Here is a 7,628-nt window from a genome sequence, read left to right on the forward strand (position 1 = left end):
GAAAAGAAGTACTGGTATTTCTCCCCCAGACCTGATTGTGCTGTATTGTCCTCTCTCCATTAAATCAGTAATATCCATAGCTTTAGGTTAGGCAGACACAACCAAATAAAAAGGCATCAGTTAAACGTTTGAATGTATTTTTTGAGCTGATAACAGAGTTGCTGAAAGCTGAAGATTTCTGTTGCAAAAGCTTTTTTTTTTTTTCTTTGAGTCAATGAAAGGTTTTTGAGCTCCAATGATGGGACAACTCATAACACAGTAGACCATAAATCATTAAGTGGGAAAGAATGCATGATGACATCTTGGCAGTGTCCCCAAAAGAAGACAGCATTCAAGCAACTGATGGGAAGGAAAGTTCTAGAAGGAACGTGACCAGAATACAAATGCCAATGAGTCCCTACTCTGTGTCACCTCTGGGCTAAGCTCTGGGGAAGAGATAATAGCAAGCATAGATAAGTTGGGAGGAATCCGAGAGGTAAAGCCTAAGAAGGCAGCTGGTCTTGAAATAAAGGGCCACCCACTTCGCCAGCCTGCTAACAATGTGTGGCTTGTAGGAAGGGCAACATGGTGTTTTCAGCAGACAGGACCTGAAGATCTTCATCCTTTCTGCTCCAAGGCTTTCCCAACTCCAGAATGGTAAGGGAGTGTGGCAGATTGCATTATCTGCTCAAAATATTTGCTCCCATGGAGGCTGCATCTTCTGCCTGGATCCTAGTTATAAGAGGACATGGAGCAAAGTCACAGCTGATGTGCAATGTCAGTGAGAAATAAACCTTTATTATTGTAAGCTATTGATATTTGGGGTGGGGGTGGGGGAGCAGTAGGGGTTGTTGCCTTAGAATGACTTAGAAAAAGCTAATATTCGATGCCCATGTTGGTTAGTTTCCTGTGTCAACTTGGCCAGAGGTTGGTGCCCAGGTGTCTGGTCAAGCAAGCACTGGCCTAACTGTTACTGCAATGACATTTGTGGCTGGTTAATAAACTAGAAGACTGGTTTTTTAAATCATCAGTCAATTGGCTGTAGCTATGACTGATTACATCCACAAAGGGTGTGTATTCCACAATGAGAGAATGCAATCAGCTGGATTTAATCCAATCAGTTGAAGAGTTTTAAGGGAGAAAGAGAGAGACCTTCACTTCTTCTTCTGCTAGCCAGAAAAGTGTTTCTGAGTAGTTCATTGAACACCTTTACTGGAGTTGCCAGTTCACTGCTTGCCCTACGGAATTTGGACTCATGCATCCCCACAGTTACATGCGACACTTTTATAAAATTTTATATTTACAGATACCTCTTGTTGGTTCTGTTTCCCTAGAGAACCCTAACAAATACACCATCCAAAGCTTTTCTAACCCCCCAGGAGAGAAGTGGAGGGAACTGATGGGCAGTGATCCTCAAAGAGGCCTGGTGGTCACGGGCAGGGCTAAGAGAACATAGCAACCTGGGTAAACCTAAATACCAAAAAGCAGTAGGAACATGGAACCTTCAGCAGTAGATGAAGTGCAGCAGAATTCAATGCAAGAAATGTACAAATGGGATGATACATTGGCAATAGATGCAATACTGAATTGGGCCAGATAAAAACGAAACAGATGTTCCCTTCTGCTAATGCCTAGTTGATTTTAGATTACCCAAGGGGAGAAGTAACCAGAGGGGAAGGGGAAAAAATCCTAAACTATTTACCCTAAATAGAGCAAGGAATTCTTAGCAATGTAGATTACATTGAATTGGAAATAACAACTTTCCTGCCATCGGCAAAAGTGGGGGATGAAGAACTAAGTTGAGTTCTGGAGAAATAAAGAAACGTTCATTTTTACACACTCGACTTTTTGACCATGAAATTCACACCCTCTTGCCTCTGTTGTGTTGTGGGGAATGAAAGGGAAGGGCCTTGCCCCATGCTTAATAGAGAGAAGCTAAAGGGAAGGAGGTAGCCTTCCTTCCCCCAAAGCCAGTGTTGGGTTGGAAGCAAGACACCTACTGAGTGTGGTACATCTGGTCAACCAGCAATGTCAGGCGCCCACAAACACACAGGAAACAGGGCTGGGCCAGTGCCTAAGCCAGGCTCCTAGTGACTCCACACATCCCCAGGGAACACACTGAGAGGTTCATGTCTTACAGCCAAGCAGATAAGGCTGGTGTCATAGTCATTTGGTTTACACAGTACCGGTGGACATAATGCATTGTGTGTGCGGAAGGTTTGCATTTTCTTGTCATTTACTACTCAAGGATAGTAATTTGTCATTTCTGTTTAACTCACCCTCCATTTCAAGTCTCATGCTGCCTAATGACAGAAAATGTAGTGTTAGGCAGTTATAGTTTTTTTCAGTCATTTCAGGCTTACAATTTCCTCCCAGCCCACCTCTTCCCCTGGATGGCATTTAAATTCTGGAGGGTTTTGCAGAAATTAGGGATGCACCTAGCTTGTGGTCACTGTCATCCCGCCATGTTGGAATCCTCTCCAATGCATCCACTGGACCCGGTCTCCAGTTCTTTGCTTCCTACCAGCATTTCTGGGGGCCCACTGCCTTCTCTCAGCCTGTCCCCTCTTTGGGGCAGGAGAAACTTTCAAATGATCCACCTTTGTTAAGTCAAAGTGGACTTGGGGGCTGTCTCAGGTCCTCTGTCACCATTTGACCTCTACAGCTACTCCCTTCCCCGACCCCCACACTGAAAAGATGCAGGGGGGAATGTAGGACCTTGGATGCTTTTTCCAGAGAGCCCAGAGACCACACAGAGAGCCCAGAGACCTTATGGCCACAGATCTCATAATTTTTAGTTCTCTCTTTGCCACCACCATCCACGCTAGCTCAGTGATTCCACCACTTCATCCCAACACCAAATTCCCTTGTTTCTTTCCCAACGATTCCCCTGCCTCCTCAGTTCAGAAGACTTCTACCTTATGGGGGGAAGAGGTACAGTAGTATTTTAAAAGCTTTGTCTTAGCCCCCTCCCCCATGTTTGTTTTTAATTGAAAAGTCAAGGCTTTGTTATTCTCTAGTTCCACTCCCCATTAGGGCACTGGTGTCTTAGTGTGTAGGGGATTGAATGAATGAAGGGGTGAGGCTCACTGTTTCACAGGGAGGGCATCTAGAAGGAATATTACTTAGCACCTCAAATAATCATCACAGAGTTTCTTTCTAGTACATCTTTGTGTCCTGCAAAGCCTCTCTCTCACCTATCCCCCAGTCTAGCAGGTGATCTGGATATTTGCCGAGGTTTCATCTCCCTCCCTTGGAAAGGATACTTGTGCTGGCTTTAGTCTGCTTTCCCCATAGCAGATCATTCCCTCCAGGAGCAGGCAGAGTCTCCCACAAGGCTAACTCTCTGATAGGCCTGGAAAAATCTAGATCAGAGTTCCCCAACTGTAGCTGTAAGTAGAATTACCTGGAGAGCTTGTGAAATCTTACAAGTCCCAAAGTGGGAGCATTAAATCAAAATTCCAGAGGACAGGACCTAATTCGTTTTGTTAAAGCTCCCTCTGCCTCATTCTAACCTATAACCAAGATAGGAAATCACTGATCTAGGGCAGGGCTTCTCAGTCTTAGCACCACTAAAATTTTGGACCCAAGACTTCTGTCATGGGGGAGGAGGGCTGTCCTGTGCATTGTAGGATGTTTAGCAGCACCCCTGGCCTCTAACAACTAGGTACCTGCAGGATGCTCCATGTTGTGACAACTAAAAATGTCTCCAGGCATTGTCAAATGTCCCTGGGCGGCGAAATCGCCCCTGATCGAGAACCACTCGTGTAGAGTACACAATTTTTCAAGATATTTAGGAAAATGTTATAGTCCTTACTTCTCTTTAACTCAACACAACCTTCATTTCAAGCCTCCCTTTACTTGATAGCAGAAAGCAGTTATTTTTAGGCTCTTCCATCAGGTTGAAAGCTCAGAAAACTCACTGCTTCCCATTCCCCTCCTCTCTCTGCAGAGCAGCTTTCACAGCTCCCAGGCCTGGCGGGGAGAAGCCTGTCGGTGGTGTGACCTTCCCTTGTGATGGCAAACTCCGGAACATTCCACGCTCCACGTGCCAACCTCCTGATGCATGAGGCTGCTTCTGCAGAGCTTCCTTGACTTGGCCATCTCTTCTCAGCCTCTGCCACAGCCCAGGAACACTGGGACATCCTCCTTGCTGCTGAGGGCTCTGATGGCTGCCCCTAGCCTCTCTGCCCCAGGATCCCAGCACCCCTGCGTGTTCCTAAGATGCTCTCCCCTTCACCATACCCTGAGGGCTAATCCCAGGAGGGAGGGCAAGACCCCAGGGGACTGTGGTGGACATTTGTCAGTGTGGCTTTGGCTTTCATTGTTTTTCTCAGAGTCTGAACCTCCTTTCTGTGTCATAACATTGGCCATTTTGGGAGTTGGTAGAACGAGGGACACTCCCCTTCTGCATCAGAAGTCTGGAAGGTCAGACAGATGCGTGCTCATACTCCGTTACAACTGTAGCTGCTCCCAGTAGTTTGTTACTCTCAGGGCTTTCAGTTTGAAGCCAGTGCCACAAATATCATTTCCTCCGGCCGCAGCTTCCCCGGGCTCACTGTCCAGTGGAGCTCACACAGCGATGAGAGGCAGGGTCCACGGCAGCCACGTTGTAACCAGCAATATCCTCACGCTCCTGGGATGAAACCTTGGCTGGGTTTAGCTACCCACCTTCTCTTGGCCATGCTGCATCTTCCCAACCTGTTATTCCAACCTCCCAAATATCCTTCCCATGCACTTATTTTCCCTTCAGATTTAGCCAGATTTAGTGTTTGTTATTTGCAAATGAGGCCCCCCAATCAGGGTAAGCCCGAGCTCCTCCCTAACTCTCTCCTCCTCCCCTTTTGAGGTCAGAGAGCTTTGCTCCAGTCTGGAGGGGCTGTGGGAGAGAAGTGGAAAGCTGACAAAACAAGTATGCTTCTCCTATAGTGTTATCTTACTCTCTTCATAAGGGTTGTTTTTGTTGGTTTGCTTTTTAATTAAAAGCCAAGAACGTGATGCCTTTTCTCCACTGGTGCAACTCTTATTTGGGGCTAAGAGGCCTCATATTAGCAAATCATATAAAGCGTGGACCAAGTAAAAGGGACTGTGTGTGCATACGTGGACATACAAATTTGGAGGTTGTACCCCGATTGATGCTTCTCAAAACCCTTGCCATATATGTATATAATTAAATTGGCACTAAATAAATATTATTTAGTGCAAATTATTTAGGGCAAATACTATTATCCTAATTTGACAGAGGAGAAAATTGAGGCTCAGAAATATTAAATAACATACCAAAGATTGCAAAGAAGGCCCACGCTCAGATTTGCCATATTCCAAAGCCTGTGTATTTACCAATACACAATACACAATACGCTGTGATAGCCAATTCCAGTGGCTCCCTTTGACTGGAGCAACCAACGGGGGAGAGATCAACAATTTATTTAAAGGAGGAAAGTGTCAACAACTTATCTCTTTACATAAGCGTCCTTGTCTTTTTCCTCCAGGAATACTGTGCAGACTGTGTGTTGGCCGCTGTCTTCCTCTTCCCATCACCCTTTGCATCACACCTCGTCAATCTGACATCCACTGGAGGGCTCGCTGCGATGCCATCAGATTAGCCAGTGCACTGTTTCCAGGAGAGCCTTGTGTGCATGGGGGGAGTAGTGGGAATGAGCTCCACAGGGACCCAGTGGTGTTTCATGTTTACTACCTAGAGTCAATCACAGAGGCTTATCTTGCCAGAACACACACATCAGCCAGCACCTCTCAGGATCACGTACCCATTCCGTAGCAAAGTGAAGTCTCCGAGCGTCCATCAGCCATTGCGAGCACACCCAGGGATATAACCAAACCTAGCAGCCATTCATCTTTAATCCAGACATCTGCCAACATTTTCTCCTGCACAAGCACAAAAGACCATCGTAGGTGTGTGTTGGCATCACCGACACTGAGCATCAATCGTCCCTGTGAATGCTCTAGGGCTCCCCGGGATCCCCCCATCTGGAGCAAAAGTGCCACATTCACAGATGCCTGTGGTTTATCTAATGACATTTTCACAAACCCTTGAAAACCACCAAGTGCTTCAGCTGAACTGCACATGGAGCCTAATGAGGTTCCAAACCCTATCTTATGAAATTGTCACAGGTTATTTGTCAGCTTCCTCATCAGTTCAGCATAGCTTAAACTCTGGGTACCCACATTTTAATAATAATTCTTTTTAATTATAAAAAATACTACATAACTGCCTTTGCAAGCAACATGAATTTTCAGAACTGTTCATTTCAAAGGCACCTGAGTTTCCCAGGGTTTTTATTTTTCCCCTGAGCATGCTTGAGGGATCAAAAAGTGACAGCTGCTGTTACAGTGCTCTTAAATTTGAGAAAGAAACCTCGACTTCCTAATGAAAATAGAGATCTCAACTTGAAATGGATTGATCGATATTGATTTCCTTTCCTTGTAGAAGTATTCACCACTATGTACTCTTATGTTTACCCTTTTCCCAAATTATTTCATTCTTATCATAGTCTTCCCATGGATTCCTTTTAAAGAATATTTACTGCAAATATTCTCACTCCTTGGTTATTAAGGGATTGATGATCTCGTGAGCGGATTATTCCTGCCCTTTGCTGGCGGCTGTTTCTCCCTCCTTTTGTCTCCTTCTGTCTCCTCCTGGCTCCTTGCTCTGTAATCCCACTGTTGTGAGTTATGAGTTCTCTTCATCAACAGGAGCACAGCCACCAAATCACCAGTCCCTGCCCAGTTCTAGCAGCACTGAGTGAGCCTTCTCATTTTGAGTCCCCCAGGTCTCATGGCAGACCCAGCGGGAACCCAGCCCCACTTGACATCAGAACTCTCATATAATAACTCTCATAATAACATTTCATTAACTGATTTTAAACTTTAGGAATATATTATTTTCATTCAACATTAAAGATTATGCTAGACTACTGCTAAATAGTGCATCGTATCACTGTATCACTACACACTTAATAAATCTTCTAAGGCTGCCTGTTCTAGTTTGCTAATGCTGCAGAATGCAAAACACCACAGATGGACTGGCTTTTATAAAAAGGGGGTTTATTTGGCTACTCAGTTACAGTCTTAAGGCCATAAAGTGTCCAAGGTAACACATCAGTGCGGTCGCAGTTAAATCGTCTGGGGGGATGGCGGCCAGTTGCTGAACCCTCGGCTCTCGGCGTTGCTCGGAGGGTACCGGTGGCGGGGGCTCTTTCCCGGAGGTGAGGGCGAGGTGGGGGACTTGGCCAGGTCCCCGGCGGTGGCGTGCAAGGTATGGAGGGCGGCGAGAAAGGAACAGGCAGGACGCTTTTTTCAGGAGGGTAAAGCCAAGAGCGTTTATTAGGGGTGAGCACAGGTTATATAGGCTGGCATAGAGGGCGGGGGTTGTTACAAGCCAATGCTGAGAGGATAAAGGCTAGGATTGGTTCTGAGAGGGTGCGGAGGTTAGGATTGGTTCTAAGAGGGCGCGGAGGTTGTTTGAAAAGGGGCGGGAGTTGCTCTGGCAACGGTGTCTGGCAACAGTGTATGCGCACTGGTGGTGGCGGGAGTTGCTCTGGCAACAGGGGGTGTGCGGGCAAGATAAGGGGGTGGGGAAAAGGCGGTTCCCTCCGGCAAGCCTCCCCTAACGGTGGTATTTTGGGTGA

This window comes from Choloepus didactylus, chromosome 16 (assembly GCF_015220235.1).
Source record: "Choloepus didactylus isolate mChoDid1 chromosome 16, mChoDid1.pri, whole genome shotgun sequence".
Classification (NCBI taxonomy): domain Eukaryota; kingdom Metazoa; phylum Chordata; class Mammalia; order Pilosa; family Megalonychidae; genus Choloepus; species Choloepus didactylus.